The 27,588-nt window shown below is 33.2% G+C and overlaps 1 protein-coding gene across 2 annotated transcripts in view; it reads right to left on the bottom strand.

Annotated features, from left to right (window-relative positions):
* LOC128680764 (lachesin-like) overlaps positions 1-27,588 on the bottom strand; it is a 135,917-nt gene that overhangs the window by 94,619 nt on the left and 13,710 nt on the right. The window contains exon 2 of one of the 2 annotated variants that reach the window (XM_053764147.1): positions 17,664-17,700. The exons of the other annotated variant lie outside the window; for it this stretch is intronic. The gene's annotated coding sequence lies outside the window, so the exon portion shown is untranslated. The remainder of the gene's footprint in view (positions 1-17,663; positions 17,701-27,588) is intronic. 2 annotated transcript variants of the gene reach the window in all.

Below are 27,588 nucleotides of genomic sequence, written 5' to 3'. Positions count from 1 at the left end.
GACACTTAGGTGTGAGACCTAGGTCTATCCTATGACCTATGACCTAGGTATATATACAGAATCAAATATACATTCAATTCTATTTGACTTCCCCCACACACACTTTTAGACTCATTGACATAATTCTTTCAGTAAGTAACGAAATCTTTTGCGGAATATTTTTGTATGTAAGAATTACCATATTTTTATTGCATTATCATACAGAACGTTTACCTTATATGAAACTTGCTTCGGGCGAAAAGGTTTCCTTGAGTTATTTCTTCAGCCACATTTGATTCGGACCATATTTTGATCCTTTTCGAACTTCCATCAAAGACCTCTTTTCGCGAGGTTATTTATCAACTTTTTCGTTTCGATATATTTTTTTTTGTAAGTATTTCTAATATACAAGAACAGATACATAGGAAGAAAATCGGTAAAATGTTAATATTTTTTGGTTTTGTAGTTTTTATGATATTAGTTCTCGTGAAATTGATTCAGATGAACTACAAACTGCAAATATGTATTAAAATAATTTGTTTTAACGTTTTTTATTATTTTAGACCTTTATTATGACTAATCATAATTTCCCCTAACCATGCCACTGCAGAGCTTATTTCAATAATTTCAGTTAAGAATTATATTTCTACTTTTGAAAAGTTTAAACGTTTTTAAAAATTACTTTATCAATTTTCATGCACGTAAAGTTCTTTCATTTAGCTGGGATGTAGGCCACTTTTATGCTGTTGAGCATAAAAGAGGTTAAAAACCACAAGACTTATATTTTTGCTCAAGAGCGTGAAGTAATTCGTCTAAAGAACCGACCACTAATGCCATGACAAACATGCGCATGCAGCCATGAAAGTTAGAATTTTAAATATTTTTTTATTTTATTAGATGTCATTATTTGTTTCTAGACATCGTGCCAGGCCATTTTAAGTCTGTTAGGCCATGTAAATATATTATAATAAAAAATTGATTGAAAATAAAATCTTGTGAAAATCAATTTGGCAATTATGTAAAAATGGATTATTTTACTTTTTCAAATTAAATGCATGAATATGATATAATCTACTATTACGTTTGATATTTTGATTTAAAAACCACGAATCGCAAACAATGAGAGTTATTGAAAGCAATGTTCCATCCGGGCGGCAATTAAATTAAAAACCCCAGTTTTTCGATAACCGCGTAACCACGTTCCATTATGGCATGTTACGCTTTTTGCGTACGTATTTTATATAAAAAAAAACTAAAGTAATTGGATATTTTAATTATTATTTCAATTTCATAAACATACCTACACTTTTTAAACGGCTAGTGATATTAGAATAGGTATAATATTATACCAAGTTTATTATGATTTGATTCAACTGTACAGGTACTTAGTAATATTTTGGTAGAATATTTTAAAGTTTAAGAGTACTCTTCGTTTCTTCAAATAAACCGTTCGGCCAAATTAGTCACTCAATTACGTACAAAATAATATTTCCACTTCATAAAATTAGTCTATTAATTCAGCATTGTTGCACTTTACACTGCAGAGCAAGTAAAAAGGAACTGAAAATCGATTGGCTCTTGGCAATGGTCCCGCGTCGTGAAACCGAGCGCTGTCAACGGTTTTCGAATAAAAGTCTTCAAGTGTACCGCGGATCGTGGTTTATTTTGTTAGTTTGTTCGTTTAGCTTCAACGCTGAAAGTTTGTGGTCAGCTGAAGTTTGCAATTTTGAAGTATTGATGTTTTGTTTGCAACTTTCAACTTTTAGTATTACCCTCGGGTATAGATGATTGTCCTTTGGTATTTCTCTAGAGTGGTCTGTTCTGGCTTTGCTCACCGACAAATATAATAAATTTTACATCTACACATTCCTTAGAAATCACATTATATATCGGTGAAAATGCGTGCAGTAGTTTTTGAGGTTCTCGGGAATATACAAATAGAAGCGGCAGAAGACTTTATTTTATATTATGTAAGGATAAAGATAAGATTTAAGAACACAAAAGACAAGAATAGACTTTGTGTCTAAAATATTTACTATTAAAAAACCAAACAAAACAAAAAAAAATATTTATTTTAATTTAATTTAAAAATATTTAAAAAATAATGTCAATATTTCACATTACTAAATATTTTCTAAATTAATTCCCAAGAAATAAGAGCTACTCAAACTGTCAACTTCAACTGTCCCGCGATTGACTCGTTAAGCCGAGTCAAGTCAACATGGCGTCCATTGTACTCTCAAGTGATGCCAAATGATAGATTACGGCTGTTGAAAATAGAATTTCAACTGTAATATAAATAGTTTTTATAATGAACACTTAATCAAATATTTAATAAAAGAAAGCAGAAAATTTGTTACAAATAATGATTTTAACTTGTTAGTTTTCAGAAACATAATGGAAAAATTGAGATTTTTTTACTTTATTTCTGTCGGCATTAGAGATTTTTGGAGTTTTAAAGATGCTGAAATAATGTAAAATTTATATTTTTTATGAAAATCACTTAATAGTGATATACTTACAATCATCAAGTCAACAAAAAAATAAAAAGATGAATCTTTGGGTTCGCGAGTATAACTTTCATATCTCGATATGTACTCGCGAATACAACGATGTATTTTATTCTTTTTATTTTTTTATTGGCAGCCAGCCCGTGAAAGAAACCAACGTTGCAGTTTGGAACGTCAAACATTTTCAAATAAAAGTTTGAAGTGTGAAACAATTTGAATTCGAGATCCTTTTTATTTGCTTTAAAGTGTAACGAATATAATACCAGTATTTGTGTTCGTCAAAACTAAAAAGTCGGTTACAACTCCCTCATAATATATTCGAGGGATTTTGCATCAAATAAAAAAGAAAAAAATAAATTTTATTAAGTGAATATGTATAACATAAATAATATAAAATATATAAACGCATTCACATGTTCCATACATGATGATCAAATGTCACTTTGATTTTTTTTTGTTTCATATTCCCATGCACTTGTCAAACCACGGCGTAAAACCATCACTCCCTCTTTTCTGTATTAGGTATGTACCTACATTGTATAATACAACCTACTGGTTGTCTACCTGTCGTTTACCATAATGGATACAAACGTAATTATTTAATTAATTTCCTCTTCTGTGTGTTCAATTAACAGATAGATATACTAATCAGATAGCAATTTCATTAAGTAGGTAGGTACAGCAAATCTCAAAATCATAGTACATGTAGTGTTGGAGACAGATAAAGCTGAACTTATTTTTTTTATACATATATAAATTTAAATTACATAAAGCTGTGGAAAAAACTAAAAAAAACGATAGCGAAAGGAAATACATAAATATATTAGGACAAATCACACAGATCGAGCTAGCCCCAAAGTAAGTTCGAGACTTGTGTTATGGGATACTAACTCAACGATACTATATTTTATAACAAATACATATATAGATAGACATCCAAGACCCGGGCCAAACAGAAAAAGATCATTTTCCATCATGACCCGACCGGGGATCGAACCCGGGACCTTTCGGTTCAGTGGCAAGAACTTTACCACTGCGCCACCGAGGTCGTCAGTAAATAGAGCAGGATAAATAAAAAAGATTCGTTTTTCTTCACGATATTTATGTTGCAAATTCACTTTTCTCACAAATGACAAAACCACCAAATCACGACATAAAAAGATTATTTTTTTATCACCATGAAGTTAAATTGCTTCTAAAACTTCAAAATCGAATTTGGCGTAACCGAAGTAACGATATTTTAGACCGGCGAGATAATCGGAAAACGGCAACAAAATTGGGGACACTATTCCTTGTAATCTGATCCTAAGTAATTTATTACGCCATGCCCTTAATAAGCGGCAAAAATCGACAAGGCAGCGCGACGCAACGCTATGCATCAATATCAAAGCCACTCTCCCACTTTATTTTGGGTATTATGTATGTTTAACAACATTGGAATAAATTACTTAGTTAGCCTAGTTAGATTTGAGTTGTGGTTGTAGTATACTAACTCAATGATACCATATATTATAGTATACCTACAGATAAGGATTCAAGTCCCATGTCAATCTGAAAAAATCAATTTCACTGACCAGTAGAGTAACCATGCGATGGAAAGGGATGAATGGTGAAGTAATCATGGCCTTTGCCCAGAGGTGGGTACTAAAGGCCAATAAAAAAAAAGCTGACCAGTAATCGAACCAGGCACCTCCGATGTGGCATTCTGGCATGATGATAAAACAACAAAGATCATCAAAATGTTGTAATGTAGCCGTAATCCCATCTCACTCACACGCACAGCGTTGTATCGTGTTCTGCAGCATACTGACGCCAACCGAGGACATTGGGCTAGGCTCGCCTCGTTATTTCCCAGCTAATATATTATCTGCGATGGAGTTTGCAAGCGACACACTAGTTAGTGAGATTGGGGACGTTTTATTAAGTTAAATTGCTTTTAAATCTACATTTAAAACTAAATTATTTTGTAAGTTGTTAACAGTTTCTTTAGCCGTGAAGCGTTGGAGTACATAGTCCACTTTTTTATGGAAAACTTAAGCTTTCCCCAGAGATTTTCATAATGATCCTGTCTTGCAGTGGGTCACGAAAAAGTGATGAGGCATATGGTTCCCGCCCTAAATTCAAATTCAAATCATTTATTCAGAAATTAGACTTTCACAGGCACTTTTTCTCGTCAATATTTATAGTTATTTCTCACAAGCTACAAACTACTGGCATTTCGGAACGACCACTGCTGAGAAGAAATGCCGAAAGAAACTCATTTGAACAGTGTTGTAGAGAAAGTCTACTTCATATTTTCCCATGGAGACGACTAAGGGACAAGAAGACAGATACGGCAACAACAGCATTCCCGAAGAGTGTTGATATGAGGCACGCGGCTTGGCGTAAAATTACAGCGGAATGTTCATTTAAATTGTTATTTTTACGCGGCTTTGGGGCGCCACAACAACGAATGAAATACGCGGTAAATGTGAGAGAAGTAAGTTAAACTGATGATGTTGTTTAAGTAAATTTAAAATTAATATTTATTCCAGATAAATAAATCTTTTGTAAAAGAATTGTTAACAGGGCAATCATTAATTATATCCTCATTTCATTTTGGCGATGTTCCAAATATTTGCCTCGCAGTGTATAAAGATCTGCGTGAATTATTAGCATAACTAATTATGAACTTGGACGCCCATTATTTTGCGAAAATTGACTCAAATTGTACATGAAATTACACATAATACACACGCAACAAAATATAAATATGATAAGTTAAATATTAGTTTATTTTGCGCAGAGATTAAAAAATATGGTGGGAACAGAAAAGACACTTGATTTTAGAATTGATTTATTACTTCCTTTATTCCCTAGAATGAGAACACTCTATTTCCTCTTGTGGATATCATACATTACAAAACCTTAACAGCAAATATGCAACACCAGTATTCCCAAAGGTTGACGTCAGGCGAGGACGGTCGTCATCTACTTATATCAACGGCCAACCAGTTTGAAGTGTTCCAGTTTGAAGGGTAAGAGAGGCGGTGTAAATACAGGGTACTGTGGCAAAAGTTCCTTAGCAACAAAGTAGGCTTTTAACTATATTATACTTACTAGCTGCACCCCGGGGCTTCGCTCCCGTGGGAATTTCGGGATAAAAAGTACCCTATGTGTTATTCCAGGTTATATTCTACCCATGTACCAAAATTCATCCACAATCGGTCTAATGAAAGATACACACACATACAAATACACACATACATCCTCACAAACTTTCGCATAAAATGTGACCGACACGACATTCATGTGAAATTCAAAAGCGCGGTATATTTTTCAACTGACATTACATATGTCAAAACGTGAGAATAGAACAATGCGTTTTGCTTCTACTTTCATCGACAATCATCGCCATGCCTGTTTGCCTGCTTGGTAAATGTTTACCATGTATGTACATAATCCAAATACAGTACTTCTATGTTATCGACCATCAAAAATATATTAAAATGCGTTTATTTCTGTTGTCATCATTAATTTTATTATATATTACGTGCCGAGCTTCTGTATTGAATAATATATAGCATGTAGATGTTTACATGACACTATAACCTTGTTGACCTTTGTTCTGGACATGGAATAGGGAGTATTACTGCACATTTATCCCACCAGGGGAACAGCACAGTATGTTAGGTACACAAAAGCCTTGTCGCCTTTTGCTATGTCGATTAAAACGTTTATATTAGAGTACTTAATTAATCATTTCATTATGTAAGCATTTGTTTGTGAAAATATTTTATGACAAATCGTTTTCCATAAGATAAAAAAACTTCAAAAACTGTGGAATACGCCTTACGCTATAAAATTTTCGAGCTAGTAAACAGTCGAAAAGAAGCTCGGAACACTTTACACGTGAAAAGTTATGAAATAGGACTTCATAAAGGTAAGATCTTCAGTCAAAATCAAGTTTATATCAGTTTATGACCACAGTTGACCAAAAATTGCAGAATATAACCTAAAATAGTGTTATTATTTTCAGGGTAATCCACTAAATCCTTCCATTTTCCTTTAAACTCGTACCACGATTGCGTAGAAGGTATTTTTAGTAGTAAAGCTGCAACAATATTGAAAATTGGCGCTTTTTGCCTCCATTGGCAATGTTTATGTACCTTAGTTGTACCAGTAGCGCCATCTGCGCTGACCTTTGCGTAATATGCCCTATTAGTAGGTACTCCGTACTTACTAAATCCATGGCTTTGGCATTTGTCTCATTCTATTTCATTATCATTCTATTGCTTTTACCAGTTTTTGTTGTTAAAAAGTTCCAATGAAAGAAAGAATCCAGTGGTCTTTCTTGAAGTCCATGAAATTATCACAAATTACAACCTATAAAAGTTTAGCCTCATATTACCTACTTGTGTTCCGCAAAAAATCAATGGTATAACGGTATCAGCAAATGAGCTTAGGGTCTTCCTAATGGGAAGCAGTTACCGCTATATGACGGCCGTATTATGAAGGCGTCACACGATCGTTGGAGACCTATATTGCAAGATAATTGTGCCGACGTCTTCAGTGTACTATGTTTAACCGAAATACTCCCCAATTCCCCAAATTCAAACACTATTTTCACTAAATGTTTATTACGTTGCAAATTTATTATCTATTTAACCTAATTTTATTTAATTTCCATCATCCGTTGAATCCTTTTAGAAGATTGCCCACGAGAGTGCAGCCACAGGACACAGCTATCGCATAATAAATAGAATATGCAGTGTCGTTGGATGACATTGAAATGAAGATATGATTATATAAAGATACATAATCTTCATATAGTAATATCTCCAATTCACTGCCATCCACCATCACACTGAACACTCTTCAAACCAGATTCAGAAATCAACAAGATGTTATCGCAGGAAATAGAAGCCGAGCTGCGTAGACGTCAAACGTCACAGATGAAAAATAGACGTTATTGATGTCAGTCCCCCCCCATTCGTTTGTTATTTTCTTAATCTCGGAGGAAATTAAAATGACTATCTCGCTTCGGATGGCGAAAGTTTCTGAAGGAAAACCGATGTAACAATTTAGGGATGTACCTATATTTGTTAGAACGTACCTACACTACATCCTTATGTATAGGTAACCGTAACCGGAATACCTAATCGGATATCCGAAATAATAATCTATACGTCATTGAAACCTTCACTAATAATAGGCGTAAGGTTCCTGTCTAGGAATACCACCAACCCAGATACGTAATTATCTTACGAGCCAATTAAGGTATATACAGTTTATTTGATTGAAATAACTGCATTGCATAAGAAAACACAGGTATACAAGAAATAGAAAAAAACAATAGTACTTATTGCACAGGTGATAAACAGCATTTACATAATATCTTCAATAAAAATATTTCATTTCTTCGTAAAAATATTTCATGTTTTGTCTTTCCAAATCATTATTCACACGTGATGCTCCTTTACGATCTACAAAGTCATTTGCTGAACATCCGTAAGTTTCCGATACAAAAACGGATCTCGCGAAAATGGGATACCATTTTCGTTACCGTGTTTAACATCAAGTTCAATCATAAAGTTCCTTCTTTTGTTTTTTTTTTTACGCCGTTTTTAGTTAGTTGGTCTATAGTCATACGACGAAAATAAATATTCTAATAATAATAATAAATAGTAATAAATAAAATTAAACATTATATAATCTACAAAACTTGTCGAAATTATCTGAAATATATTCAACTCTACTCAGTGTAACAATGTTAAAATATGTACGGATAGTCTGCTACAGCAAAATCAGTTTAGATATTACAATTCCCATTTCTCAAAGGGTATAAACTATGGTAATTAAAACTGAATCATTTTGATTATATTTAATTAAAATACTTCTGTATCAACATAGCTCTTTAAATATAACTTTGAAATAGCTAAATAAATATCATCATGTTATGGTTAAATGAGAATTATTTAATTGATAAATATTTTATGAATCTGCTACACGTTTTATGAACTGTTGTACAAATTAATCTTTCTATTTAGAATTCCCTACCAAAAGGGTGAAATGGACATACTTACACTCGGTGTCCGTCCGTCTGTCTGTCCGTCTGTTACCAATCTGTATCTCATTAATGTGTTCGTAACTTTATCTTGATGCCGTGATAAATATTTTGTACGAAAATTATACTTATACGTAGAATCCGGTAACCAAAATGTTGACACAAATTATAATTCTTCTTTTTCGAGTGTGTTATTACTAACACGGGAACACTGTATTCAAGTCGCCTAAAGGCATCTGACAAGAGTGGCTGTAACTGACTGACAACCTAATCTGCAGGTTTCCTTACGATTAGATTATAATAAAATATAACCTTAGTCGTATTTTTTTGTCAACACAAATCTCATCAAATTTGGAGGCGAACAAAAACCCTCATAATGATAATCCAACAAACGATCGTAAAAACAATTACCTACTTATATTTTTTTAGGTTTCTGACCACAAAAATGTATCCTCCTGTGTATTTTTTATTGTTACAAGCCGATGTCGTGTTATTTTTTTTGCTTTTGACTGCAAATCCAAAAAAGCGGGACAGAACAGAACTGTAATACGAGGGACAGTAAATTCTGAAGTCAAAAATCGTGACGTCCCACCTTCGCTGATTGTCGTTTATAGAAACAGATAAAGATTATGTTAGCTTTTAGCATACAGTACCTATAGCTTTAACATTTTTATGTCTAAGAGTTAGTAAAGAAAATAAGCCAATTTTTGCCAGCAACGTAGCTAAACGACATTATTTTTACTTTACGTGGAAATTTGCAGACATGTTAATCCAACTCCTTGGGTCTCATTATTTAAAAAATAGGCAAAGTATGTTTTTTATAAGCGTTCGGGTGGAATCTTACAACTCAATTTTAAAGCAGATATCTTCAATCGATTGAGCTGAAATTTTGCGCACATAATTGGTTTGAATGACAAGAATGACAATGCATTATTATTATACTTGATTGGTATTCCCAAAGAGGGATGACATCAGACAAATGGTCGTAAAATCACATACAGTTCCCAGATTTCAAGAGTACGACCAATTTAAAACAATGTGTGAAGTGTGAATGTAACCTGAAAACATGCCCAGATAAATGAGATAACATACCTAAATAAATTGACTGTACAATACCAAATCCCATCAATTACGTTCTAGCAAAGAAATTGTACTACTAAACAAAATAAATGACTACCAAACATCAATATTTCCACCTGAGCTAAACCGTTTCTCGGATTCAGTCGTCGAACATTCCAGAAAGCAGTTAAAATGTCTAAATCGTGTTACAGGAATTGAGCAAATTTGTTGTAACTATTGCTATATAGAGGAAGAAAATTGATCGTGTAGACTGTAGCCTTAGCCTAGCGTTCGAATACTATGTATTAGCTGCTAGCTTTTGCCCGCGGTTTTGCCAGCGTGAATTTCATAGCAAAATCTCAGTAGGTCATTTATTTCAAAAACGACGTTACTGATTTTGTCGAATCAAAATCAAATACAATTCTCTTTTATAATATTTTTTATGTGTGTATGTTTGTTACTTTTTCACACAAAATCTACTGGACGAATCGTTATGAAATTTGGTACAAGGTTATAATATAACTTTGAATAACATAATATGGTACTTTTTATGCCGAAATTCTCACGGGAGCGATGTCCCGGGGCGCTGCTAGTTGTTTATTATGTAATTACAGTATATCAAACTTATAATTAGTCAGTACATTTTATGAACTTATGAAGTATGGCTTTAGAATACTACCAACCCTCCCGTGGATATAGATCGAGACGAGATGCACATAAGCTCGATTCAATGAGGTATTTCATTGTCAATAAACTAGTGAAATTTCCCATCTACATACCCGAATCAAATTTTCAATAAATCAAATTACGAAGACCAAGAAGTTTTACGAACAAAACGAACGAAATCTTGGACAATTTCCAATGCGAAAGGAATTTTTATAAGTGTCTCTGCTACAACTGAGATGCAAGTTCAAAACTTGTTGAAATCTTGCGGTCCGATTGGAAACAGTCCTATATTGAAAAGCCTGGTTTCAGCCCGATAGAGTTGTCCCTAACAACTGTAATAGAAACGACAAATTACGTAGGTAGTACACAAATGTCCAGCTGTGCCGCTTCTGTCTGATAAATCCCAACATGCTGGCTTGATGTCATCAAGGATATGCGTACCAATATTATTACATAATCAAGCTAACATACTAGTGGGGATTAATTTGTCAGTGATATAACAGAAGGTTGACAACCAGTGTTAGGCTTTTTTTCTTCAGCGTAATTCTGAACCTGTCTGTCTGTAATCTGAATCTATAGTATGTATATGTACATCGTATTTTGTAAGACAAACAGACATGCGGCTCACATTAGAGCCCTTCAAGCTTGAAGGGCTCTCTCTGTCTTTGTTTATAAAAAAGTGCGCTTTGTGTGTAATTGGAAATCAGAACATTAACATAGTACTTGTCCGCTCTGTCATCTGTTTCTGTACAATTTTGTAGCTCGTTTTGTATACTATGAGGATTAATTATCTTTATACGCTACTAGCGGCCTGTCCTGGCTTCGCTCGTATAAGAACTACATCAGTTTTTTTAATTTATCGAGAACAGACAGACAGAGGCGGCAGTGTACTTTGTTTTATTATATGTAAAGATATTTTGCTAAACGGGACATTTTGAGCAGACTGTTTAAGCAACACTGCCTGAGTGCAAACTTGGACGGAACAATGGAGTTGTTAATTCAATTTAGACAGCTCTTCTTGTCCACTGGTTACTCAGATACGAATAGAGGAGTTGCGATTTTAGTCGACAATTACGCAGAAACTTACAGAAATAATTTCAAATAGATGGCAGCATTGAATTCTGATGTTATCCGAAAATTATATGGAAACTTCCAAGAAGTTTTGAATAGAATCGTAAAAAAATAAGACTCTTTCCGATAAGCCAAAATGACTCCACTGTGGGAAAAGTGCTGTGCAATTTTTTGGTACAACTTTGACGATTTATATCTTTTGTTTTTAGTATGAAACAAGATAAGATATATAAAATATAAATATCTGTATAGCTTTCTATTTTGAAATATATATTTTTTATTTCTATATGTACTCGATTTACATAAAATTCACTGTCCGTGTTTTTTTACACGTTTCTTAGTTTAATTAATAAATTCAGTTTCAAAGCTTTACGTTTTATCCTATCGCAGAACTTACACAGATATACTTAATTCTACAACTTAATTGGCGAGCCTCTGCTACAGTATGTATGAGATCTTTTATAATGAATAAATAATTTTTGATTTTTTATTTTTTTGCAACGTTCCATTTCCACTCCTTATCGAACTACGGCCGACCTACTTACACTGATTGCTTCGCTGCAGCCGTGATCTGAAGATATAAAGATATATTTAATCCCTGCAGTAAGGCAGGAATTAATTAAATCAATGTATTTATGTATATAAAAGGAGAAGTTACCACTGACTGAGGTATAGACGCACGCACAGCCGTAACCGCTGATCGTAGAAACGTAAAATTTGGACAGATGTTCATTTTCATAATGTGAATGTCTAGTGGGTGTTAGGGGAAAAGGGATTTTTTTAAAATATGTCCACTATTCCATTTAACATGTAATCTATACAATAGATAGTTCGGACTTCCCTGAAACTTTCCAAAGTTGGACGATGCCCAATGTTCAACTAGAGCACTGCACTGTCTTGTCTTACTAAATCATATCTTATCGAAATGAGAAGTGTCGCTAACAGCTTTAAGATTATTACATATAGCATAACATTTTATATTAATTAATAATTTGACTTATATAGTTTTCATCGACCATCATTCCATCCGGTGAAGGAAAACATGGAGAGGAAACACACAGCACACTGATTGACAGATTAGTTCACTAGTAAGTATGCGACTACTTGCCACTACGTATTCGTAAAAGTCACGTCAGACTTGAGTAAAATCTGAATCATCATTCTTTCATTCTGAATGAATCATTCGATATGAATGAATTACCAGCAAACAGTTCAACAAACTTAATGATGTACATTGCAGGGTTTTCATTGTGGTAAATATAAGCTCTCATACATACCCTACTACGCAAATGTTCGTGCATTCGCGTCGGCATCTGTTCAGAGTTCGGCGATAGTGTTTACACTGATTTCAATATTTGGGTTTGTTTTCTTCGAAACACTATTTAACTATTTTTTTAAAACTATTTACTAAGCCAGCAGGCATGCGATGCACTTAAAGGTAAGGGTTAAGTACCGCATCTTATGGACGATATAATAACAGTGGAGTCACATGTGTGACACCACTGTTGTTATACTCGTATGAATATTTCCTCACCCGGAATTTACGCGGGAACGAAGCGAAACAAAACGTGAAAAAGTTACTTTTTTTTTTGTTGATATACAGACTAAAAAACTACTCTTATTCCGTATAACCAACAAAATGTTACAAACGCAACCATTCCAAATACCGAATGAACAAACCGAGTACAAACTTTTGTTTCACAAATGTTCGTTTGCACCGCACAAGTTGCAACTTGAGTATGCGAGTACAAGAATTCATGATCCGAAACATTGAGTTATTTCGGCTTTAGAAGCCTTTGAGATACCAGAACATTGAAATACTGGAAGTTACGCTGTTCGCAGTAATAATGCAAATTCCGAAGGGAGGGTTAACGTCAGTCAGGCGGCCGGTTGTAAAATCACAGCTGAATCTAGAAAAGGGTTACTTTTAACGATAACCCCAGGCTTCGCTGCATCATAACCCCGAATGCAACCAAGTACACGAGAAGACGAGTCCGTCACCACCGCATATCTTATCGCATCTTCGCCCTGTCGCGTGTTGTGAGTAAAAATGTCTTAAAACCAGAGTGTAAGCACTTTGCATGCACTCAGAATTGACAAATTGAATTGGAACAAGAAGCCTTGGACGAGAAATATAGTCAACTAGTGGCCCGTCCCGGCTTCGTTCGAGTAAAACCATAATAAAATATACACACAAACCTCAGGAATCACATTATCTTTTAAAAAAATCCGCATGAAAATCCATTGCGTAGTTTTAAAGGTCTAAGTATACATAGGGACGGATAGACATCGGGAAATGACTTTGTTTTATACTATACTAGTGCTTCGCCCCAGCTTCGCACGGGTGCAATATTAGGCATATAAACCTTCCTTGAATCGCTCTATCTATTTAAAAAACCTGCATCAAAATCCTTTGCGTAGTTTAGAACAGACAGCGAGAAGCACCCTGAAAGTTCGCTCACAAATAAATAGGTTTGATATACTTTCTCATTCCTCTTTGCGTGACAAAAGTTACGCTCAGTACTTGTACCTGCTTGAACAGAAACGCAAATTCTTTTGTCGAAAAATATCCCCTTTTTCCTTCTTTGTATAAGACAGATTACTGACGATAAACACTGTCAAAAGTTTATATGAATTTATAGCTTTTTTCCGTGTCCGTTTCAGTACTGAAGGGAATTTACGAAATACTAGTACTACGGATTTAATATTAATTGTCGTAAACTACAAAAACTTTGTCCATAATGATATTTGGGTTGTCACGTCATCAAGTTTAACTTATCAATATATAACTTGGCTTTTTCTTCTTCGCATCTAGTCAATAGTATAGTAGTTTTGTTCAGTAGTTGGCCCCTATCACTGCAATCAGTATGCGTGTGTAAACATCAAAAGGCCTACCATGAAACACACAAAAACTCACTTTACTTACGTAACGTGCTACGTTTTTGCGTTCACATGGCGTTTTTTTTTTTCATAAAAAGTTACTTAAATATTAAAAGAATTAGTAACTGTTGCCAGTGGCTTCGCCCGCGATTATCACGCGCGTCCTCTCATAACTTATTTTTGTTAATATACCAGGTTAAACAACGTATCTCAATGAAACCTCTACCAGATTTTAAGTTCGACTATCTGCTATACAACTGTGAAAACCGTATCAAATTTTATCCAGTAATTTTTCCGTGACAGGCAGAAAGAAAAGATTAAAAAAATGTTTTTTTCTTCTATTAGTCCCACAAATCTTTATTTTTCTGTAATATTTCCTATGTATAGACATAGCCTGGTTACAATTTGATTATAGGTACAGATTACTTGTTTTTTTTTTATAAAATATCACGTAAAAATCTAAAAAGAAGGACCGCCAGTCTTAATCTATGTCAACGTAATTTCTTAAAAAAATATCTTTAAAATATCCACGCAGATTCCATTTAAAATACCGCGACCCAAAAATTAAAGAGAGAGCCGTTAGGATGGCCATAGATTTACAATTCCCTTTTCTATAGACCTCGATTGCTTACTACAGCACTCCTTTATCGATTCAAAAACGAATGGAAGCCTTGAATCGAGTCGTTTCAGACCGATTCGAATGAAACTGATATCGACAGCGCTACAGTCGATGGAGTTTCATTGAGTTGTATTTTTTTTTTATTTCTGCGATATGTAATTCATTTTTAAACTACGAACACCAAATATTATAAATTTAACGTATCTGTGTATCTGTATGTCTGTCCGTGGCATCGTAACAGCCAAACGGCTGAACCGATTTTGGTTTAGTTTTTATTTTTATTTAAAAGAGAATTTAATTGAGAGTTTTCTTGGGTATCTTTGCAAAATGTGTGTTCAGGCGTTTGGAAACCATCAGTTCTTTTCTAGCAGATGACAGGATGCCAGCACAGCCAACCAGACAATATTTCATATTGTACTGTTAAGATAAGATTATATGTCGCGCATACATATACTCGTATATGCATAATGTATCGCTACACATCCCAACGGCTTTCGTTTCATCCTAACTCAACAATGTCTAGACCAATTACGTAATATTTATCTTAGTCTACGAAAATATAATCTATTTTAACATAATACGAATGGTTTAGATGGTAAAGTCATATTTTGTTAATAAACAGGGTGAGCGATGGAAATCAGCACGATGTCATTCTGTGAATAATTAGGACAACAGCTATATTAAAATACTTTTATGCATGACGCGTCGCGCTGTCACTTTTAATGCTTAAGTATAAAGGGACTATTAACAAAGATTTTTTGAAAACATTTAACAATAACAAGTTTATTTGTTAGACAAATTAAAAAACACCCGACTTTCAATGCGCATTTCGCAACAACTTTTGAACGGCTTAACCGATTTTCACGAAACATGGCTAAGAACACTCGGGATAAAATTATCTATGACACAAGAAAAACTAAACGAAAATTGGTTCATCCGTTTGGGAGCTACGATGCTACAAACTGATAGACAGATACACAAACAGACACGTTAAACTTATAACACCCCTATCTTTGCATCGGCGGTTCAAAACATACACGCATTGTTTTCGAAACATGTTTCAACACGTAGTTTCTCTTTAAATACCAAATTCATTAGATACCAATGATAAAAAATACTTATTATTATCTATTTTAAACTTTATTCCATAAAAAATCACAAAAAGAAGTTTATATGGTGGACTTGATCCACCATTACAATACATCATTTAATAGATTAATTAAAATATATCATTTGATATTGAAAAATCGCACCGCGTCAAGCAACTGCGTTGCTTTTGACGCTTATCTATGACCAGACCTCTGCGAATAATACTATCATTCTTTTTCTAAATTACATTTGTTAGATTATTGTAATGTCTGAGAGCCCTACTCTCAGTAATTTATCATTGCTTATTACAGACTATTTCTTTCCACACAAACACAAGAAACTTTGTTTTCGTGGAATTATGTAGTAAAAATATTTGATACTAGGTGTTGCCTGGGGCTTCTTCCCGTGTGAATTTTGAGATAAAATATAGCCTATACCTATAACAATTTTGGATAATATACCTTTCTAATGGTGAAAGAATTTTTGAAATCGGTTTGGTAGTTTCGGAGATTACCCGCCTCAAACATACAAAATCGCAAACGCTTAGCTCTTTATAATAATAGATTAGCTCCCCTAAATTTTTTTCATTCTTGTAAATTTACGTAATTTCGTTTGATATTAAATACATGCCTATAAATAGATGATATCATATTGTCTGTCTGTCCGATTTATCAATGCACGCTCTTACATTTTATACCTCAAAGTACGGCCAACAAATAAATTTATAGTAAAATACTACTACAATTTCCATGTATCTACTATTATATATAATAATTCAAAATGCGAAGAAAAATCTGTTTGCCTTGATGATTCTATAACAAGAAAACAGAATTCTTCAGGAAAACCATGTAGAAATAAAATTTGACGTGCAAATTATTTTATTGACCGAGCGAGCAAAGCGAGCGAAGTCTACAAATGAACTTGGGGCAAAAATATTTTTTTGTAAGTATGTATGTGTGTTTGTTAGCGATAACTTTCGAATCGTTGGTCTGATTTTAATGATATTTAAAATGTATGTAGAATAATATCAATAGAATTCTTAAGTTCGTGGTGCATCAAAATCGGTTAAGTCATTTTTTAAATATTTTAAATTTTGTAAAAATTTATTGTGTTCGCGAGGACTAAGTCCGCGGCGAACGACTAGTGTATCAAAAGTCACTCTAAACTGCAATCAAATATCAAAAATTACTTTTGTCACACTTTTTTTCCGACTGTACCGACTATCTCGGCCCCGCCCCACAATACCCCATTGAACTTGCAGCGGCCTATTTTCCAAGGGGTGAATAGGGCTCTGCACCTGAGAATTTCTAAAGAAATTGATAACAAGTCTTCGATAACCGCTGTTTATACGCTTCGGACCTAATTATTACGTATTTATATTTATAAAATTACTAGTGGCCGGTCCTGACTTCGGTCGGGTAAAACATTATAGTTATACACATAAACCTTCCTCAGGAATGATACTATCTAATAAAAAAACCGCATCTAAAACCATTGTGTAGTTTTCAAGTATATTATTTTTGTCTTTCTGTCTGTTTGTATGTTTCGGGTATCACGTAAAATCTACTGGATGGAAATTGATGCGGTTCACAGTTGTATAGCAAATGGTGTAACTTAAAATTTTATATAGATTTCATCGCTTAGAACCTGAGATATTGACAAAAATAAGTCATGATCGAACGCACGTAATAAACGCGGGCGAAGCCGTAGGCAAAGGCTACTTTTGTTTAAAAATATTATTTACCTTCGATTGGACGGCAACTGATTCTATTAAATTGTACCTGAAACAATAAATGTAATAAAAAATATAATTTAGCTTTAATTTTTAATTTTAACTTATGGTACTTCATGTTGTGAATACTTTTATTATTTTATAATTAAAAAAAAATTAGAAATATACCTGGTTTCGTCTCATCCGCTAGAAAAGATCTGATGATTTCCAAACGGCTTAACATACATTTTCCAAACATAGCTAAGAAAACTCATGATCAAATTCTCTTTCAAATAAAAATAAAAAATCAAAGTTGGTTAACCATTTGTCGCCAAACTACAATGCCACGGACAGACAAACATTTAATTATTGTCATTATATGTATACAAACTTTATTTCATAACATCATCGCCATATATATACAAATATCATTTCATAACACAACCAGACAAACTAATTTTTATGTACGTGCTATAAAAACTAAGTCACTTTTTTAATAAATACCAAGCTTATTTATAAACTAAGTATTTTATAACATTATTTTAGTGTATAAAATCGAATGGAAATGAAATACAAATTAATATCCCTTATGTAGGCCCATCTGTCGTAAGATCCGCGCTTGGCGTAGCGTAAAACGAATCGTTTCATCTTAACATCCTCCTTGGTAATCTCTTCACATTTACATATAGAGAAAATAAATAGAATGAGAAGTATGTAATCATGCTTGCAATTTATTGACATGGCTGGATACAAAAAAAAAGAACAGGCGTTTAGTTCGGATTTTCAATATAATTTCTATTCAAGTTATGTCATGTATTTGAACAAAAGAAAGTATTGTGGGACGTTATCTGTTTTTGACAAGCGTTATTTTTTTAAGTTTTCATTTATCACAAAAGCAACTGCTATATATTTTTCTATTCTATATTTAAATTCGAATTGGTATTCAGTTGCCGCCCATTACGCGGCTAGTGTGACAGATTAAAAAATAGATTGGTAGGTATTGATTTGAACGCGGATTAACTGAGTTGGCGCGAAATCCAATCCAGTATTGCCAGTGTGGATATTTGAGTATAAATGTCAGTTTTGGATTTCAAAATCATCAATTGAAATCGTGATTGGTACTATGACAATATTTCAAAATTGCGAGTTCGTTTGACATGGTACTGTAGTAATAGATCTTAATCCACCAAGAAGGAAACGCTAAACTTTTGTTTATAAGGATAATGATGTTTAATCTTATATCCTGTAGGTACATGAAAGAACCGTGTCAAAAAAACAAATAAAGTTGAAAAGGACAGCGAAAGTCGAAAATTGACTTAAATAACCTTCCCTCTGAACCAATCCGACACCTCGTTGACACTTCTATATTAAAACAGACTTCACAAAATAACTAGCTTATTTGTAAAGTCACAACTTTCACAAACTATTAATATTCAACTACTTAAAACTTGTTAACTGAAACTAATTATTAACTAATTTTCTGTAGCTTGTTGCGGATGTTGGCTATTCGCCTGGGTAAAAAATAAAATATATGAAAGTATTTTAATAATTAAACACGATAATAAAATGTCACTTTTATTAATTACGAGATTCTCTATTTTTTCGGTCTCATCAAATTATATTAGAAATGCTATTTTGTCTCCAAGATCCGGGACATCATAACACATTACTGTCAAACAAGCTCAACATAACATTTTGTGTTTGACATTAGAAAAAAATATCTGATTTCACTAGTTGTAGAGTAGCCAAAGACCGAAGCGTGTTTCGCGTAAAGACGAAACATGTTGCTAATAAGTATTTGTGAATCTTCATATTCTTCGGTTACCTGTAGGTTCATATATATATTTATAAAATGCAAATGAAGTTTTTGGTGAAACAATATTTGCTATTGAACTTGTTAACTTGAGCTGTGGGGGGTTCAAAATCATACATATTTTTGTATTCATAACAAATCGATATTCTACCTATCCAAATATATATTTCGACCCTTTTCGAAACCGGTTAAAATATATCTATATCAAATTAAATGCCAGCGGAGATAAATAGCTATTGGATTAGATTCCCGGTTCGATTCATTCTTTGAATACAATTTAATCAATCACGAATTCCGGCTGAGGCGATGGCGGCGCGGCGACGTGAAATAAAATGGTTGCGTATCAACCAATAGGGTAATTTTACAAGGTCAAAAAAATGAAAAAATACATTTAATCTACGTAACAGACATATTTAAGATTATTATGATAATTCATAGACTATTGCAATGGGTTGAAAAGAAATGTGAAAATTAACTCAACTATCATAAAAATAAAAATTTAATTGCAATTTTTATTAAGAATTCATCACCAGTTTTTTACTAATATAAGGACCTAGTTACGGGCAACAAAGAAAGACAAAAACATCGCATCTAAAATGAGATTTAGTAAATAACAAGAAGAAGAAATTCAATCGAATACATACATACATGAATCCTGTACAAAACATACATACATAAACTGAACACATTATTGGGGCAATTGTTTAAAAATAAATTTTCCATGCCATTTACCTTTATAGTTTTAAATTGTATTACATTTTGTCGCATTGGTCATTTAAATTTCAATTAAACCAACACGGATTTATATTAATCTCATCCGATTATTTGACAAAATAATATCAATTAATGTTTTCATCCGTTATAATTTAATAGTGACCAAAAATTTCAACGCAAAACAAAATAAAAACAGAAGTATAACTCACATAAGATGTCGTAATATTATATTTCTCTTCTTCATAGTCGTATTCCTCATGGCTGAGGGTCGTGGTCATCACGTGGAATGAAACGCACACAACAACTCTCTTGGCATTATTAATGGAGTGGTTTGCCATTGCCTTCTTCATTTCACACACAAGTTAATAATAATCAACCAGTGTGCAGGTTTTCACGATGTTTTCCTTCACCGGAAGCACGTGGTGGACGATGAAAACTAGTATACATGAGTCAGATTGGTATATACAAACTCATGTGGCACGAGTAGGATTCGAACCTGGGACCTTTCGATCCACAGGCGTCTTAACCATTACGCCACCACCGATTCATTATATTTACAAGTACCTAAATGAAAATACCATGTTATACAAAGATATATGAAGATACTAAGATAATATACCAACCAAAATTTATATAAGTACCTATGTACTCGTATATTGTTATATAAGAAAGTTAATTATTGCGTAATTATTATGTACTTAATTGAATTGTTTGATGAGTTTCCTTGATTACTTAAGTATAATCCATAATAATTCCATACGTAAGATTCTAAATGCGAAAGCCTGTCCTGTTCCGCTTTCACGGCTAATCCATTGAACCCATTTTATCAAATTGTACCTATTTACCCGTGTTCAAATATTAGCTGGCCTTTTTTTCTAAAAATCAATTCTAATGTGACTATAACGGGGTTGTAAGTTTGTATGTCAACCATGTTTGTTCCGAACTTCACGCGGGCAAAGCTAGTAACTAATAAAACAAGTTGGGTATATTATGTAGTTAAAATAAATGTAACAAATCAGGTAAGTATTTTCATAATGAAACAGTCATAATATATAACTTAATACTGAAGTTTTTAAGAGCGATTGTTAAAATAAATATTTTATATTATTGAAAACTTTGAAACTGTAGAAGAGGCAAAAACTGTTTTATTTTTTAATCAAAAATAAATATAAGTACATATCGGACGGTTGATATTCAAAACCATGCAAAAAAGTTACATAATTCTACAATTTCAATTTAATATTAATATTGAATTTCAATCTAATATTTTATGAATATTTTTCGTCATAATATCTACAATTTCCTCAATTTTAACAGCGTAGTCGTAACACATTTAATATCCATTGATACAAATTCGATAAATTACAATGCGGTTAACTCATTCATTTCAATTACGCTTATTTATTGAATTTGTCCAGAGATTTTTGTATTTCATTTTTAATATTTAACCTCTCACACTATGATGAATCTCTTCTAATATTTTAAATGCGAAAGTGTGTGAAGATGTGTGTGTGATGTATGTGTATTATGTTTGTTACATTTTCACGCAAAATCTACTGGAAGGATTGTTATGAAATTATTGTTAGCCAAGTCAACTTTTCAAATAGATGCGTCGGTCGACAAAAATTTGCCAGTTCTATGTGCGAAATCTGAACAGATTCGAACCGCTCGAATCCGGATTGAACCGCTTGCGACCGCTCTGCCGATATATCGGTTGTATTGGGAAAAATCCCCGTTCTTATAAAGACAGCCAGCCTGTCAGTTTGCGGTATAGGTTTTATTTTGTTCAAAGTTCCTCAATGCACGTTTTTCTTTTCGATAACAAAAATGCAGTTTGAGCAAAGACGAAAATAATATTTGTTTTTCTAACTTTACGAGTTCTACAAGTGAACTCAGTGATCAAAGATCGATAAACAAAACTCCAATCTCAATATGAGAAAATGAACAGAGGATGTTTTTTCCACAATCGATAACAGACTATTGCTATACATACTAAGCGAAATTCGGTTGGATGATATATTTTGAAACTTCATTTAGGGTGGGTTGCACCGTCACAGTGTCGTTAATTGCAACGTGCGCATAAAAATTCAAAGTACGCCATTTTGTCTACACGTCAACGGCGCGCCGGTTAAAATCAACATGAAAGACTATTATTTCACGTTGATTTATAAAATCATTAAGATCTAACAACTTTTAGGAATATGAACACGTTTTGTCTTTTTGTAAATGATAAAAAAAATATACAGCTAGATAATATGGGTAGTAAACAAACAAGGTTATAATACCCCAACCTACCCTCAGGCTGCCCTTTATCTTCTAAAACAGGGTTCGTTTTCAATCGCCCTATAGGGGTTGAGGGATGTGGCGTCATTTATTAAACTGATGGGACCGACGACGAATGGTTTCGAAATTATTGAATTTAGTTCCTAATTTTTACACAACTGTCGAAAAAATCGATTTTCAGAGTTCAAGTTCGTAGGGTTTAGTGAGAAAAAAATGCCATCAGTTCTACGGTACAAATATTAATAGTTCAGGTGGAAACATCGGAAATTGTTTACATCCTAACATGTAAAGGTGTAAAAAAATTCAAGAAGTCGCTGCCGCGTCTATCTATATGAACGTGATAAATTCAAAAACTATCGGACGGTTTATTGTATAGTTTTCACCATTAGATACTGCGATTTCTTAGGAAGGTTTTGGTGTTAAATTTATTGTGGTTTTACCCGAGCAAAGCCGGGGTGGGCGTCTACTAGGTTATAAATGTTTCAAACTCTCTTATCTGAGCGTTTCCCGGTTGCATCGCAGCTGTTAAGCGTCGGAACCCAGTGTCCGCTTTCCTACATTTTCTCCACCTCACACGATCTTAGGCATGCCTAGTTGTCAGGCCATTGGAACCTAATAAGCTAATTATACGCAAATAACAAAATATGTAAGTGAAATAAGGCGCTGTTATCTAATAAAAAAATATAAAAAATACGAAAAAAGCAAGAAAATTATCTCCCCAGGATACTTTACCTGGTCATTATATTATTTTCTTACATAAATAAAATTGAAAGCATATTTCAAATTCTGTTCTATCGGAGCTGTCTTTGGACCGGTCAGAACCGGTCTTAACCAGTTTGACCCAGTTAGTTGCAGATATCAACTGCAGAAATAAATACGGATGGAGGAAAAATATAAAATATTTATCTATCCATTTCTAAACTAATATTAAAGTCATGAAAGACTGTTTGTTTGTTGAATTATGAGATATTTAATATGAGAGAAGATCTAAATAAATACGACTAAGACCAAACAAGCGATAGAATATGTCAAGGATGATATGAATACGAAGGGAATATTAATTTGGCAAGTCTGTGGCGTGTGGTTCCGCCCTAGAATAGGACCACTCCATATCGTCCCGTGGATGTCGTACGAGGTGACTAAGCGACACTTATAACTTTAACTGACTAAATAAATATGACATAACTAGCGTTGTTCTGTGGAGATTTAAAGTTAACGTCAAAGTTGACTGGTTCAGCAATGACCACCATCTATTTCGCTCATTACTGTAATTCCATAAAAATTGATAAGTCCTGTAATTGTATTACAAAGCAATTAATTCAAGTGACAAACAATTTAAAAGCATGAAATGTAGCCCGTGTAAAAGTGTGTCAAGAGCCATAATTACTCGGCGAGATGGAATTAAACAAGGAAAGTTCGCGCAAGTTACAATTGCAAAATAATGAAAATAAGGAAGGATAAGAAAGGAAAAGTTATTCTTAGAAAAATTCATTTTTTAGACAATTATTTTTTTTGGACAATTAACACTTCTGACCTTTGTTTGATTAGACTTTTACAGGCATATTTTTACGTCAAATTTTAAATAATACGTTTCAACACGACAGTTAGTGTAAATATAAAAATATATTCAAACATGAACAATGTCGAAAATGTTATTTTTCTTCTTAAACAATAGCTATGCTCTTGTCGCGCTAGATAAATTTCGATCAACCCATACAAATTGTAAATTTACTATTTGTATAGAAGGTCAAACGCAATTTCTCAAGGATTACGATTGATCGTTAGGATATTATGATTAACTAATCACAAAAATATATAAGTGCAGCGGACCAATTTCCTTGACAGCGTCGTTCACGAGTTGATAAAGCATCTTTATCATCGAGACTGCATCAAGTAACATCATCTAGATAAAATGAGCAGCGCTGAATTTGTTTCAAATCGCTCTGTAAAAGTTGTTATAAAGCATATATATACTTGAAATTGATCTACTTAGAAATCTATAGATCATTTTGTTGCTTAACTAACGAAGCGAAACGAATATCTTATTTTTGTTATGGAGCAGTGAACCCTAAGTAAATGATTGATCATGTACACAAACTTCGCCTAAGCCTATTTACCATTAAACTAATTCTACTTTTTTTGGCAACTCAAGTACAATATACATCATTTTATGTCCTGCTTATAATAAGAAAATTTTGACTGAAATTTCTTGATAAAAACTTTTAATGTATTTCCTATCATTTAAAAACTTTATGTTGCTCTTGCCTCTCTCTCTCTCTTCTCTACTTTCGCTGCTGCCACACGGTTCTTCAATTCGCTTCCTTTGTCCGACAGATCGATCGACATTCTTATTTAGACCGGGTTTTATATAATTATTATAAAGTCATGTTAAACTTATTATATTAAAGTCAGAATAAAGTCGATTTATGACAACCTCAGTATATACTTATCGGGAAGTCATTTGACAAAACGACTTTTCGGAAACAAAATTCTCATACTTCCATCACGTGACGTAAAATAGTTTTCGTTGAGTAACAATAACCGTATCCAGTGATATGAATGGAAATCATCGCTTATATTGGCGAGTCATACATTTCAAAAATAACTCCCTGGCCGCTTGCCAGCGGTCGTAAAATGACGGGCACACGCTACTTGTCATTATGCGGTGAATGTAAAAACAAAACGAAACAGCCTTACTGTAGTGTGACGTTCGTTTGTTTCAGTATTTTGATAAGGAGTCACATAAACTTTCTAGGCGACTATAAATATAAACGTAAATATAAACTTAATTATGTGTAATTATGTGTAATGCACTTGATACTCACATAATTTATTCCTGTCTAGTGGCGTAATAACTATGATTCTCAGCTTCATTAAGATAAATACATTTTAACTGTTATATGATACAGGTATCATATAACAGTTAAAATTTATTTATCTATTATTTATAGATATCGGTTGGGCGCACGCTGACATGGCGCCTGGTAAACGACGAGAACTCTTGGGCATTCGACGTATTTATAATGATACAGTACAGATTAGGGGAAACATTTTAGAACTACCATGTAATTTTGTGTGGAATAATTCTTTAGATTAGACATGATGCATACGGATCTGATATTTATTTGTATACTTTATTGATAATTTCATATGAAGAAATATGTGTGTCTAATTTTTGAGGTGCAAGTCATTTTGCAATAGTTTGTTTATTTTTATGTTAAAAACTATAATATAATTTTAATTAAGAATTTGGCTTTAAATAAATCTTAATTCAGTGAAAATCAAATGCATTATACACTATATTTATTTCCATTGACAACCTCGGTGGCGCAGTGGTAAGGTTCTTGCCACTGAACCGAGAGGTCCCGGGTTCGATCCCCGGTCGGGTCATGATGGAAAATGATCTTTTTCTGATTGGCCCGGGTCTTGGATGTTTATTTATATATGTATTTATTATAAAATATAGTATCGTTGAGTTAGTATCCCATAACACAAGTCTCGAACTTACTTTGGGACTAGCTCAATCTGTGTGATTTGTCCCAATATATTTATTTATTTATTTATTCCATATAATCTAACCAGATTTTTTTAAATGTCAAAACAAAAATGGATCTTGTATGACAGTAATGTATTGTATTATGACGTCACGATTTTGGAGTCAATCAGCCTAACCTTGTCCCACTTTATGTGTGGTCGGTACAGCATGTCAGTCTCCTCCGCTTCTCCCTGTCTGATGTTATCCGATTTGTTTCTTTTTTTTAGCCATATCCTGCCTGACGCACTCCATCCATCTCTTCTTCAGCCTTTCCCATTCAATAACCACCGTAAAAAAATTCAAAAAATTCAAAAACTAAAAATAAGTGGCTACAAAAAATCTCTGTTAATTTACCATTTTGGGAGACGGCTCAAAAGTAACCGTTGTAATTCGTTCGTCAGTTTCTAAAAATAAATTGTATAAAACGTTTTTTTGTTATTCTGCTAAGCCCTCAACATTATTTCGTATTAAATATTCATAGGTACTCAAGAGAACAGGAATATAACGAGCCATTTCTCATAAACACTTTTACACTAGACGCGTTTATGCTTTCAAGCTTATTAGAATGCTATAAGTGACCGCTTCGATGAAATATATAATTTAATAGATAAACTATATATATTAGTTTGATACAATATAATTTATATAAATAGATGATAACTAAGATTTATGACTGGGGATCGAACCTGGGACCTCCAAAGTATCAGTTTGGCAGGTCCGACATGATGACCATTAGGCTATAAGGTCATAGTAACGAATCTTATCAGTATTTAAAAAATTTTAATGATATGAATTTGCGAATTAAACAATTTTTTTAAATAGTACTTATCATTCTAATAGTGTAAGTTTTATTCGACTTTGTTTTGTGGGATGTACACATAGCCGGTGCAACGTGTAGGATTCAGTTTTCTTTTAACACCACATTGTAAACAATGTAAACTCATGTTTTTTGCAAATATATATTTTTTGTCTTTGTCTTTTGAAGATCAGTTTAGATCGTAAGGAACGCGGTAAAAGATACTCATCAGGTCAGCTTACAAATTACCAATTTACGTATAGGATTCTAATCTGTAATTTTTTCATAGTTTTCTTATCTAAAAAGTCAACTTGAATATTCATGAAATGTAATTTTGACCTTTTTACCCTTTAACACTAAGAAAACTCGACGTAAATTATTAACTTCTTTAAGTGCTTACAAATAATGCTTTCATAACTTAGTTAAATACAACTTACTTCGTTCAGTTTCAATGGATTAGAATATAAAAGTTAGAATAAATGTAACGATCTGGATTTCGCTATGGTTTGACCATATCTATCTATACTTCCTAGATAATAATGTATAAATGCGTAAGTTTGTTGTGTATCCGAACATTTTGTAGTTTTTATAAATAGTAATTTATTTCATATTTTGAATTAACTGTCAAAAGAAATTAAAGACAATTTATTTTATCTATGTGATAGACCACTGAATCTGTCACAAAATTCGGTCAACAAATTGGTTCGAACATTTTATTTATAAATTAGATTAAAACCATCGAAAAAAATTGGAGGAAATTGATGAAGTCAACTTCGATTGCGTGAGGATGGGGCCCCAGGTTGGGTACAATTCGACC

This window comes from Plodia interpunctella, chromosome 25 (assembly GCF_027563975.2).
Source record: "Plodia interpunctella isolate USDA-ARS_2022_Savannah chromosome 25, ilPloInte3.2, whole genome shotgun sequence".
Taxonomy (NCBI): Eukaryota; Metazoa; Arthropoda; class Insecta; order Lepidoptera; family Pyralidae; genus Plodia; species Plodia interpunctella.
Note: the sequence above shows the minus strand (reverse complement) of the source record. Positions and strands in the feature narration are given on the sequence as shown.